At 38.3% G+C, this 12689-nt stretch overlaps 1 protein-coding gene across 3 annotated transcripts in view; it reads left to right on the forward strand.

Annotated features, from left to right (window-relative positions):
• The window catches only part of CTNNA2 (catenin alpha 2), a 1130561-nt gene that overhangs the window by 119845 nt on the left and 998027 nt on the right, over positions 1 to 12689 (forward strand). The gene's annotated exons all lie outside the window — the stretch shown is intronic.

Genomic DNA, 12689 nt, shown 5'->3' on the forward strand with positions numbered 1-12689 from the left:
TTAATTCTCTCTTCATAAACATATGGTCTGCCTCCCTTGTTATAGCAGGATGCTGCTCTGTTAAATCGTGCTTTCTGTTGTTGTCAGTATTAAAATGAAATTCCACTGTGGTGTATTTTGACAGTTAATCTTTTATGCTTCAAATGATTTAGAAATTTTTCACATAAGTAAATCCTGGTTCTAACAGATTCAATTGATGATTTATTTTCAGTCTATTGTTAGTTTATTTACTGTTTGACTACGCATTGTGAAAGTGTTAACATAATTTGTTCAAGGTTTTTGATACTTGATGGCTTAAAAATATACTTTTCAGTACAGACATTTTACTTAATGAAGGGAAACATACTGTTCTTTGAATAGCCTTGATGCTGTGCCAAATCGTTAGGATGTTGTAATAGAGTATGAAGCATTCTTTGCTCAATAGTTTGACTATATTTTCATAGTACAGGTAGGGATATAGATATTCTGTTTATTAAAAATAGAATATTCATTATTTTATGTCATTCTATAGAGAATCCTCTATAAATTAGTTGATATTTTGACCTAGATTTTTCCTATTTCAAAACAAAATTTTTAAACATTCAGGAATTGGTAAAGTTGCTTGAATACTCAGATGTCAAATAATTTCCTTTTATAAAAACTTTACAGAAATGTAAATATTTATGCTATTAGGAACATTTCTGCTAAGACTGTGATCCAGGCTGAATTACTTTTATTTCGCAGAAGCAGTTCAGATCATTCCTGCTGATTTCTCATATCAGCTGTGAATATCATTTAATTTCTTATTTTCTCCTAATAGGATTTCCCTCCATAGCTTTTAGACAGCCTCTGATTTACATCTTCCACATTTAACAACTTCTTTCATAATTTATATTCCTTGACCTCACCATATTATTCCTGTCAGTTCTGATTTTTTTCATGAGTTTTTGTGCTTGGCTCACGGACAGCACCTACTTCAGCAGTCTTACCTGAAAGTGGAAGTGGCCTTGTGCACTGTCAAGGTCATATGAAAAACTGATGTAAGGTGATCATTCATTTCACTCTATAACTAAAGACCCCACATTTGTTCCCTGTTTCGCTGAGAATAAAGTCCAAATTTTCCTTTGGTCCTGGAATACCACGTGAAACCTGTTCCCTTCCCAGCTCTCCAAGTCCATCTTTTCCTCTTCTTGTTTCCACTGTGCTTCAGCCATGGTGGCCCTCTTGGTGTTTCTCAAATATTAGGGGAATCATTTTTTCTACAAATTTTATCAGTGATATGGATTGATAGGAGTTGAATTTCTGAGTTAAAAGATGTGAAGATCAAAATTCTAATGGATACCATAAAATTGCCTTTGAAAGATATAATAACAACTTACCTTCAAAACATCTGTCTTTGTAGAATAGTGAAGACTACCTGTTTCCCAAAACTGTAATGATGCTCTTTCAGATGTTCTGATCTTGGCCACATATTGGGCATTTTTTTTTAACATCAGAAGAACTTAGTTGCGAATTGATTGATTATTGAAAAAAATTACTGAGCACTAACCCTTTGGCATCACAGCTGCCAGCACTGCTCTTTGGAGGTGGCTCTGGTTCTGGTGACTAGTAGGCCCAGGGTATAGTCGTGGGAATGTGTGGCTTAGATGGAATGAAGAAAAAGTCAGAGACGTGAGAGGTTGGGGTGTTAGAACACAGGGATTGTGAAATCAGGAGGAATAATACCAGAAGGTGGTGTTAAAAAAGAAGGGGCTGGGCTGGTGTAAAAAAAAAAAAAAAAAAAAGAATGGGACAGGTGCTGTTGATGACCTAGGTGGACCCATCTTGTTTCTTAGTACTTGGTGTCGTAGTACATGTTAGAAGGAGGAGAGGCTGCTACAGGGAAGCTTCCTGGGCAGTTATTTGTATGGGTGTATTAATCATATTTTTGTATTTTGTGATGCTTTGATATCCTTGTGCCTTGTGAATCCTAGACAAGCCCCTCCCAAGGCTAGAAAATTCCTAAAGATGGTAAACTTGCTAGGAATACCCTTTTCATAAGCAAGCCAACCAATTTAAAACCCACATTCTATCTATAGCACCCACCTCCTTTTATAAATCATGTATCAAGCCCTATTTCTCCTGCCCTCAGTCATCCCTGCTCCGGGCAGTAGTCAATTAGGGGTCATCACCTGTTGAAATTATTCAAACTGTCTAGTCCTGACTTTACTAGAACTGATCTACTCTTCTTAACCCATTCCTTCATGGGGTAATCACAATAAAAGCACTGGGCCATGCTCTCCCCTTGCCACCTTCCTCACTGACCCCAGCACTTCCCCATATGGTCCTACACATAGCTTCAGGACCTGTGAGTAATAGAAGTTCTTTCAATGGTTGACCACTCTGTGTTGTCACTCAGTGAATTCTGTGAACTAAATTTATCACATTTAAAATAATGGGAAGCAGACTATATGTCTCACCACAAATAACTGGGTGGGAAAACTACATAAAATGAACTACTATGGTACTATTTATACACAGAACACACATTAACATTGAAAACTGATCTATGCAAGTGAAACAAAACAGAACAGGTGGTTTAAAATAGTATATACATGTTGGTCCCAGTGTTAAAGAAAAACTTTCAGTGTATGTGGGAGGAGACACAGAAACAGTCTGATAGGAAATACACCAAAGTGCTAAGAGTAGAATTTGAGATAACTTTTATTTTTGTTTATCTGCATTTTAAAATTATTTTTCCAAATATTATGGATTATTTTGTTGTAATACAGAGAATATCTTAAAAGTTGTGTGACTTACATGTCTTTTTTCCCTTTGGGCTGTAATCTTGACTGCAATTGGTAACATAGGGGCCACCAACTCCAGGCACACACATTGAACTGTGTCGATATGGGCCTTTAACTTCTTTCTACAACGCAAATATATATTTGGGGGGAAATGGCTGAGTTTGTGCCCTAAACTGAAAAGTATATGCATTTGATTACATACATGAATTGATAAGGTATTGATCTATGATATATATGGGTAATAGTTTCCACTTTTTCCTTGCTGAAAACTGAGTAAATCCTTCATTGTGAAAGTTGTCTTCTTAAATTCTTTACTCCTAAATCATGAGATCCTGTTTTATATGCCCCATGGCATTTTTTTCTACTGAATTTTATCAAGACCTTGAATCCCTCTGGTGCATGTATATTTTCTCAGAGCTCATTCTAAGCACAGTCATTTTGGAGATTTTCCTTTTTCTCCCATATGCTGTGCTCATAATGATGGCTGGCTCAGGTGTTAACGCTTATTTGGTGTATATCTATCTGTTGAATCTAATATGTGTGTACCTGAGTGTGTAGTCCTGCATGTAATCTCTCTACTAGTGAAACACTCACTGGGACCATTGTCCTGTACACACACCTGAGGGATATTTTGTATTCATTTTTCATGTGTAAAGTCATTCATACTTGGGTTCCAAGCTAAATGATCGTGCCACTGCTCATTGTCACCAAACAACTGCATGTCTCCCAGATGACAATAACTTAGCCTGGTTTGCTGAATAGCGAGGGGGCTGCTGCATAGCAAATCATTTTCGTATATGCAGTGTGGCCATTTTAGATGGGAGAGGACTTGCTGATACTTCCTTTTTGAATAGTTCAGATTTTAGGTGGTTTTATTCTATAAACGTACAAGACATTTTAACTCAAAGTAACAAAAAGGGATTTAGTAAACTGGGATAATATGATTATTAGCAATGTCTGGAGCTTAGTGTACCCTAATGCCTTCCTTTTATCACCTGTGTACTCTGCAAGGAAGAAAAAAATGACTCATATCCGAAAAGCTAAAGTACTATTTGGTTATTTTCTAAAGAAACAGACCACTTACTCCTTCATCCTTCTGGTATTACTGAAGCAGGGCCTCTGCCTGGGGGCCCTGGTTGTTATAGTGTAGTCTCTTGATTGAAATAACAATTCTAGGTGATTATGATTTCTTTTTGACTTATGTTATATTCCATTGACAGTAGGTTTGTTTTACAGCTCTTAAATTGTTTTATAAAGTCAATTCAGGAGGTAAGAGGTAAAAAAAGCAGGTAGAAGCATCCCAGACTTCTGCTCTCAAGGACAGGATGGCAGGTTGCAGGTGGATGCCCACCGACAGATGGGCCTTCTTGAAAATAGCACTGTGAATCACCGAGGAGGTGAAGGGAACATCCAGAGTGAAGGAGCAGGTGATGAGGTAATCCACCTGGCAAGGTTTGGAGGTACCTGGGGTAGACATCCACACATGGAGGAGGAAGGAGGTGGAACCAGGGCTCCACACTCCCCTGCGGACACCAGAGCCTGAGCTGTGAGGGGCCCATCAACGCTGCCGACCTCCAGACTGATGAGAGAGCATTTCACGGGAAAGCAGCGCAGCAGGGACCTAATGGCTCCCATTTACAGCTTGCTGCACTGACACCACTCTGAGCTCTTGGGTTCCGAGCACCACGTCTGCACAGGATTTGGCTTTGTTGCAGTTACCTCTGTGTCATCCTGACCAGCCAGGGAGAGAACAGGGAGAGTGGATATCCTCTCCTGCCCTGTGGATGGAAGCCAAGCTCTCCTCCCCTTGTGGGGGATCTACACAGAATGGGCATCCCAGAGGCCAGCTGAGAAGCCCTGCAGTGACTCCCTGTGTGGAACCCAGGGAAGGACAGTGCCCTGGCTACCCAGTGGCTGGCTTGTAGCCTCACCCCCATGATCCCTAGGCTGCCATTGGCCCTGTGGCTCTGTGCCTGAGGTTCCCACACTGCCGCTTGACCCCATGGACCCAGCTGAAAGGATCCCTCACTGTCCTTGGAGCAGAGATTCTAGCACCAGGCTGCTAGATGTGGTAGGTATAGCTCTGAGGCTCCTCCACTGCCATCAGGCCCTGTGGCCCTGCTCATAGGTTCAGTACCACCATTGGGCTCCACAGCACTGGCTATCTGGTGTGAATGGCTCCATCATCCAACCCTCTGCAAGTGACCTCCTAGACTCAAGCCACCTTTGCATCTGGACTCAATTGGATGAGAATTGGCAGCCCTGAGACCCATGACCACTGCCAAGATAGCCTTGCCCGGCTGCCACTGCCACCACCCCCCAGAGGGACGTGGGCAAAGCAGTCTCTCAGAACACCAGCCTCTGCAGAGGGACTCACTCAGCCCCCAAACCAAGCTTCCAAGAGCAACATAGGGAATAACTGACTACTTACTCCACACGCAGACCAAACAGCACCAGCTTAGATTGTGAGAATGACAGAGCAATCGGACAACAAAGATGAGCTGCGTTGCAGGCTCTCAGTGCATATCTACTGTGCTTCCAGGCCGGTCTTTCACAGTAGGTCAAAAAAGCACTGTACAGCGACCTCTCCTTCTTCTCACTAAACATGCTCTGAGCTGAGAGAAGAGGTTTCATATCAGAAGAAACCAGACAACTGAACGACAAAGGAGATTCAAACTATCAAAATTTATGGAATACAGTAAAAGTGGTCCTAGGGGGAAGTTCATGGCCATGAATGCCTGCATCAGAAAGACAGAAAGATCACAGATTAACAACCTAGTGTCAAATCTCAAGGAACTAGAAAAACAAGAGCAAACCAGCAAACTGAAAGCCAACAGAACAAAATACATAACATGACTTGGAGCAGAACTAAACAAAATGGAAACCTAAATAAATAAATAAATACCAGCTAAACAAAGGACCAATAAAAAAAGTTGATTATTGAAAAGATAAATAAAATTGATAGACCACTAGCCAGATTGACCAGAAATAGAAGAAGGATTCAGATAAGCTCAATTGTAAATGAAAAATGAGACACAATAACTGATACCACAGAAATATAAAATGTCATTTGTGAATGCAATGAAAACCTGTATGCACACAAACTAGAAAATGTATGGGGAAATTCCTGGAAACACACAACTTTCCAAGCCAGAATCTGAAGAAACAGAAATCCTAAATAGACCATTATCAAGCATCAAGATTGAAGCAATATTAAAAAAATCTCCAACAAGAAAAAGGCCTGGACTCAATGGATTCACAGCCAAATTTTACCAGGCCTACCAAAAAGAACTTATACCTGTCCTACAGAAATTATTCCATAATACTGAGAAGGAAGGACTCTTCCCTAACTCACTCTATGAAGCCAGCATCACCTTGGTACCAAAGCCAGGAAAGGACAGAAGAAAAAAAGAACACTACAGACTAAAATCCTTCATGAACACAGTTGCAAAATTCCTAAACAAAATACTAACAAACCAAATTCTACAGCATATACAAAAGATAATTGACCATGACCAAGTGGGTTTTATCCCAGAGATACAAGATGGTTCAGAGTATGAAAATCAATAAAAGCTATTCATTATATAAACAGATGGAAGAAAGAAAACTCTGTGATCATGTTAATAGATGCGGGAAAGGCATTTCTTGATAAAAACCCTGAAAAACTAGGCATAAAAGGAACATACCTCAAAATTATGAAAGCCATATATGACAAACCCACAATTAATATAATAATGAATGGGGAAGAAAATTCCCCAATAACTGGAACAAAACCGGTGTACTCACTGTCACCAATTCTACTCAACATAGTACAGAAAGTGCTAGCGATAATAATAAGATGAGAGAAAGAAATAAAAGCATCCGAACTGGGAAAGAGAAGGTTAGCTATCTCTACTTGCTGACAATGTGATTTTGTATTTAGAAAACCCAAAAGATTCCACCGAAAGGGTCCTAGAATTGATAAATCAATTCAGCAAAGTGTCAGTTTATAACATCAATGTATGCAAATCAGTAGCATTTCTATATTATAGTAACAGGCAAGTTGAGATTCTAATTAAAAACTCAATACCATTCACAATAGCTACAAAGAAAATTTTTAGGACTACACTTACACAAGGAGGTAAAAGATCTCTATAAGGAGAACTACAAAACACTGATGAAAGAAATTATAGATGCCGCAAACAAATGGAAAATGATCCCAGGCTCATAAATTGGTAAAATCAACATTGTTAACATGTATGTACTACCCATAGTGATTTAAAGATTCAGTGCAATCCCCATCAAAATACCAACATCATATTTCACACATCTAGAAAAAATAATTCCTGGCTTAATTTAGGGAAAAATATTTTCCAAATAACAAAAGCAATCTGAAGCAAAAATAACAAATCTGGGCATCACATTACTTGACTTCAAATGGCACTGCAAGGCTCTGATAACCAAAAAAGCATGGTATTGGTATAAATTAGAGACACAGACCAATGAAACAGAAGAGGGAACTCATAAATAAAACAATCAACCTATAGTCAACTGATCTTTGACAAAGCACAGAGGGACATACCCTGGGAGGGAAGCTCTATTCAATAATGGTACTTGGAAAACTTTCTAGCCATTCTTCTAAATAAAACAGGATCCCTGTCTCACATCATATACAAAAATTAATTCAAGATCATAAAAGACATAAGTCTTTTGCCTGAAACCATACAAATTCTAGAAGATACCTTAGGAAAAACTCTTGTAGACATTGGCCTAGGCAAAGGATTTGTGATTAAGATTATAAAAGCAAATACAGCAACAACAACAAAAAAAATAAATAAATTGGACAATAAAAGGCTTCTGCATAGCCAAGGTACTAATCCACAGAGTAAACAGACCTATAGAATGGGAGAAAATATTCATAAACTATATGTCTGATAAAGGAATAATATCCTGAATCTATAAGGAACTCAAACAAACCAGCAAGAAAACAAATAACTCCATTAGTAAGTGGGCAAAATACATGAACAGAAATTTTCTCCCCAAAAGATAGTCAATTGCCAAAAAAAAAAAAAGAAAAAGAAAAGAAAAAGAAAAATTAAAAAAACATTCTCACCATTATTAATCATCAGGGAAATGGAAATTAAAACCACAATGAGACACCACTTTCCCCTTATCAGAAGGCTATTTTAAAGAAGTCAACAAACAGTAGATGCTGGTGTGGATGCAGACAGAAAGGAATGCTTCTACACTGTTGGTAGGTCTGCAAGTTAGTAACACCTCTATGGAAAACAGTATGGAGATTCCTTGAGGTTCCTCAAAGAAATAAATATAGACTTCCCTTTGATTCACCAATCCCACTACTGGATATTTACTGCAGGAAAAGAAGTCATTTTACCAAGAAGACACCTGCACTCAAATGATCATCCCAGCATAATTCACAATTGCAAAGGTGTGGAATCAACCAAAGTGCTTATCGGTTCCTGAGTGGATTAATAAAATGTTGTTGTGTATACCATGTAGTGCTCTTCAGCTACACACACACACAAGAAAATAATATCTTTTGCAGCTTACTTAGACGTAACCGGAGACCATTACTCAATGAAATGTCTCAGAGTTGGAAAAACAATCAGCATATGCACTGTCTGATGATTGGGAGGTAAGCAATGGGCACCCATGGGCACAAACAGATGTAATGGTCGTTGGAATCCAAGAAAGTAGAGGGTGGGAGGAGGTGAGGAGTAAAAGTGTACATATCAGATACAAAGAACACTTTTCTGGTGATGGGCACACTAATAGCCCTGACTTAAGCATTATACAAGGTATCCAAGTAATAAAAATATTTGTACCCATTAATACTTCAAGATTTTAAAAATTGAAGGCAATTCACATTATTTGTAAATCTCTATAATTGACTTTTCAGCAGACTGTATACTAAAGGGTAATATTTGTAGGCCAGCAGCAGTGGCTCACACCTATAATCCTAGCACCCTGGGAAGCCAAGGCAGGAGGATCCCTTGAGCTCAGGAGTTTGAGACAAGGCTAAGCAAGAATGAGAACCACCCCTCCACTCTCTACTAAAAATTGAAAAAAAAAAAAAACTAGCCAGGCATTGTGGTGGGCACCTGTAGTCCCAGCTATGCAGTAGGCTGAGGCAAGAGGATCGCTTGAGCTCAGGAGTCTGAGGTTGCTGTGAGCTATGGTGCCAGGGTGACAGTGAGACTCTGTCTCAATAAAATAAAATAAAATAAAATAAAAGTAATATTTCTTGTTTGTTTAACAGTTGTAATAGTTTCCATTGTACATATTTTTCTTTCAAATTAAAATCTCTATAGTAAGAGTAATTTAGTTCATCCCAACAAAATATTTTATTAAAGCAGACATAGAATAATTATCATTATTTATAAATACTGCTTAGTATGAAAGGAACTCCAAAAATTATAATCATTCTTTAAAATTGAAAGTAGAAAGCACTTAAAAATTCATGAATATAAAGTAAAATATGTCTTAATAAAAATAAGTGTGCATAGTCAACTTGTATTTTAGAACAGAACTTAGAATGTTATGTTTACATCTCAATAAGCCCCCAAATCAGAAAATATTAATTAGAGAAAATATCCCTTAAAGTATTGATAAATATAGTATATTTCTTCAATTTATCAACAGATAACTAATGAGTATTGACAGCATATTTAGTGCTCTGTTTCTAGTTTGCTATTGACCGAAGCTGGAAAATCCAACAGACCTGTGGTTGTCATGGTGATAGATGAAATGGAAAAAAAAACAATTCATATGGCCCAAGATAAGGTGTACAGTTACATTAAGAGTTATTATATTGAGTATGGGTTGTATTTCTCAGTAGGATCACTGTGGCATTTTTGGTGTGGGGCAGTACTCTTTACTCTGTGAGATTTTAACATTGTAAACAATGTTACAATGTATACAATATTATACAACCCTGGCTTTGTAGAATTTCACAATGATTGGGGTGTCTGAAATGGCTCCTGGAAAATTCTATGTAGGCTGGGTGACTGTAGCTCAGTGACTAGGGAGCCAGCCACATATACAGGAGCTGGAGGGTTCGAACCCAGCCCGGGCCTGCCAAACAAAAATGACAACAACAACCAAAAAATACCAGGGCATTGTGGTGGCACCTATAGTCCCAGCTACTTGAGAGGCTGAGGCAAGAGAATAGCGTTAGCCCAAGAATTGGAGGTTGCTGTGAGCTGTGACACCATGGCAGTCTACAGAGAGTGACATAGTGAGACTTTGTCTCAAAAAGAAAAAAAAAAAGAAAAAGAAAATTCTGTGTAGGTGATTTAGCCCCTTGCTGAAAGAATGGTAAAGAATAAGGGATAAAACTTTATTTATGAAAATGGGTATGACAGATTTAACCTGTGGGATATAGTTTGCCAATGGTAAGTCCACCAATTTGAACACAAGGAAAAAGCAATCAGTGGTATTATGTTAGGAAAGTTTTTAGCCACAAATAATACATAATCATATCTAGTATTTTTAAAGAGAGGGTGGTTCCAGTCTTGGCTAATAGAAAGTATTCTTATTGTGAGAGACTGGACTGCTTTCCATTCTTCTATTCTGCTATTCTCAGTCATTGGCATTATCTTCCCTCAGTGTCACATATTCAAGGGTGTCACACCTAGTTACGACAGTGCACAGGGAGAAGGACATATCTGTGTATTCTAGGAAAACTTTTCCCGCAAGTCCCCAGCTGACTTGCTATCAGATCTCTATATTCCCTAAATTGAACTAAGAATTAGAAAAAGGAAAAGACTCCACATATTTGACATAAAATATGTTTTTCCTTCTTGGGCTAAAGAGAAATCCCGCCTTAGCCTATACCTGTGAATGCCCAGTATTTGAATGCATTATGCTGTTTTTATAAGGAAGAGCAGGGTCTGTGAGAGGTGAGTGGATGGAGATGTTTCTGAGATGCATCCTCCATGCTAATTATGTTACACTTCCAATATTATAATTCTGTCTTAGATCCTATTTGAGTCCAATTGTTTCTTTCTGTTTCCTAATTAGTAAAAGGGAGCATTTTATTCATGCTTATCTTTGGTCAGAGAAGAAGGAGGATCATGGCCAACTTTATACCCATTGATTACAGGTAAGAGCTTATATGGTCTCTCACTGTGAGGTCGGGAATACCAGTATCTGAAAGACAGTACTGACACTTGGTTAACAAACATCATGTAGCAGTTAAGTAATCTCTTAAATTAGACCCAGATAATCATACATAGTAATAATCTGGTTTGTGTTATGAGAATTGAAAGTGATGTGTTGAAAAGAAGTTTCACTGACATAGTATAATTATTTATTTTAGTTCCAAAGGGACTAGAGAAGACCAATTTGTTCTTTTAGGCTCATTAAGTTGCTGTCTTACAATTTTACATGAAGCCGGTGATTTGTCAAGAGAATCATTTGGGAGTCTGGGAGGTAAAGATATAACTAGAAACTGGTTTTCTCACTTTGTATACTGTGTTCCCTGAATTAAATCCTGGCATTCCCACAGGGAAATGCCTGTTCGGAAGACCTCATGCTTTTCAGTAGGGATGGCTTTAACTCAATTTCTATTTTTTTCTCCTGGAGCTCTTTCTGAATTCTGAGCTTTTCAAATTGTCAGTATTGGGTTGAACAAATACCTTTAGATGCACTTCTGTTTACTATAGTGACTTCTGAAGAAGGACACGGCAGTATTTTGTGGATAAGTTTTTCAGGAGGCCTTGTATCAGTTCAATTTGGAAGTGGCTGCCTTTTTCATGCGAATTATGTGTTTATTCAAAACATATTAAGTTCACAGTCCCCTACTCAAGGATCTCGACATTCTAGTATGCAAGAGTCAGTGGAATGAACAATTAAAATGGAGTGTGACATTATGGCAACTGAGGGAGAAAGCACACTGTGTTCTGAGAGCAACGGTGGGTGTCTGAGCAGGTCATGAAATGATGCCTGAGTTGAGTCTCAACAGATATCCTGGAATAAGTCAAGTAAAGAAAATAGAAATGGAGCTTGCTTATAGAAGGAGTGACATAAGAAAAAGGCTTAGAGGCTTGAGAGGATATGGGATGTTTGGAGAACAGCTAGCATATCTGTAAGTCTAGAGTTCATAAAGACCTACGATACACAATGCTGAACAATGAGACTATATTAGGGGACCTTTAACAGAATTCAGAACTTTATCCATAGGCAATGGGAGTTATCAGAGGCTATTCAACAGGACATAGACATGATGTAACTTATGTTTTTGGAAAACCACTGTGACTGCAGAACAGAAAGAGGATGAGAGGGGGTAAGACTAAAGATGATATGACCAGTCAAGAGGTTGTTTCAGTAGTCGAAGAAAGAAATGATGAGACCCTTGATTGAGACAGTGGTGATAGTGCAAAAAGAAGAAATTCTTGTGAAATAGGTGAAGATAGAGCTTATTAAACTCAATGAGCTTTTTATTGTAGGAAGTAGGAGGAAGGAAAGGAATTAAAAAATGACTCTAGCATTTCTGATAAGGCTTGGTAAAGGCTAGTTCTGTTCATTGACTTATTACTACAGGAGTTGGACCAATACTTAGGAAAGACGAGTTCCCTTTGTAGTATGCTTATTTTGAAGTTCTTGAAAACTTAGTAAATATAGGAGGCTGAGACCCAGTCAGGGGCTTAGTGTTAGAGAAATATATTTAGGAGTATTCACCATAAAGAAAGCTACTGACATGATTGAGATGTCTCAGAGACTTTGTGCAGGGTAGAAGAGATGAGAGATGGTGAAGAAGTTCAGGGTATGAGCGTTCACGAAGGGTATGGATGAAGAAGATGAGACTACGAAGGCAACCAAAAATAAGATGCTGAGAGGCTAAAAGACCAGAGTGTGGTATCTTTGAGAACAAGGAAAAAACAATATTGTCAAATACTGCCGTGAGGTCAAATTAGATCCAAA

This window comes from Nycticebus coucang, chromosome 4 (genome assembly GCF_027406575.1).
Source record: "Nycticebus coucang isolate mNycCou1 chromosome 4, mNycCou1.pri, whole genome shotgun sequence".
Lineage (NCBI taxonomy): Eukaryota > Metazoa > Chordata > Mammalia > Primates > Lorisidae > Nycticebus > Nycticebus coucang.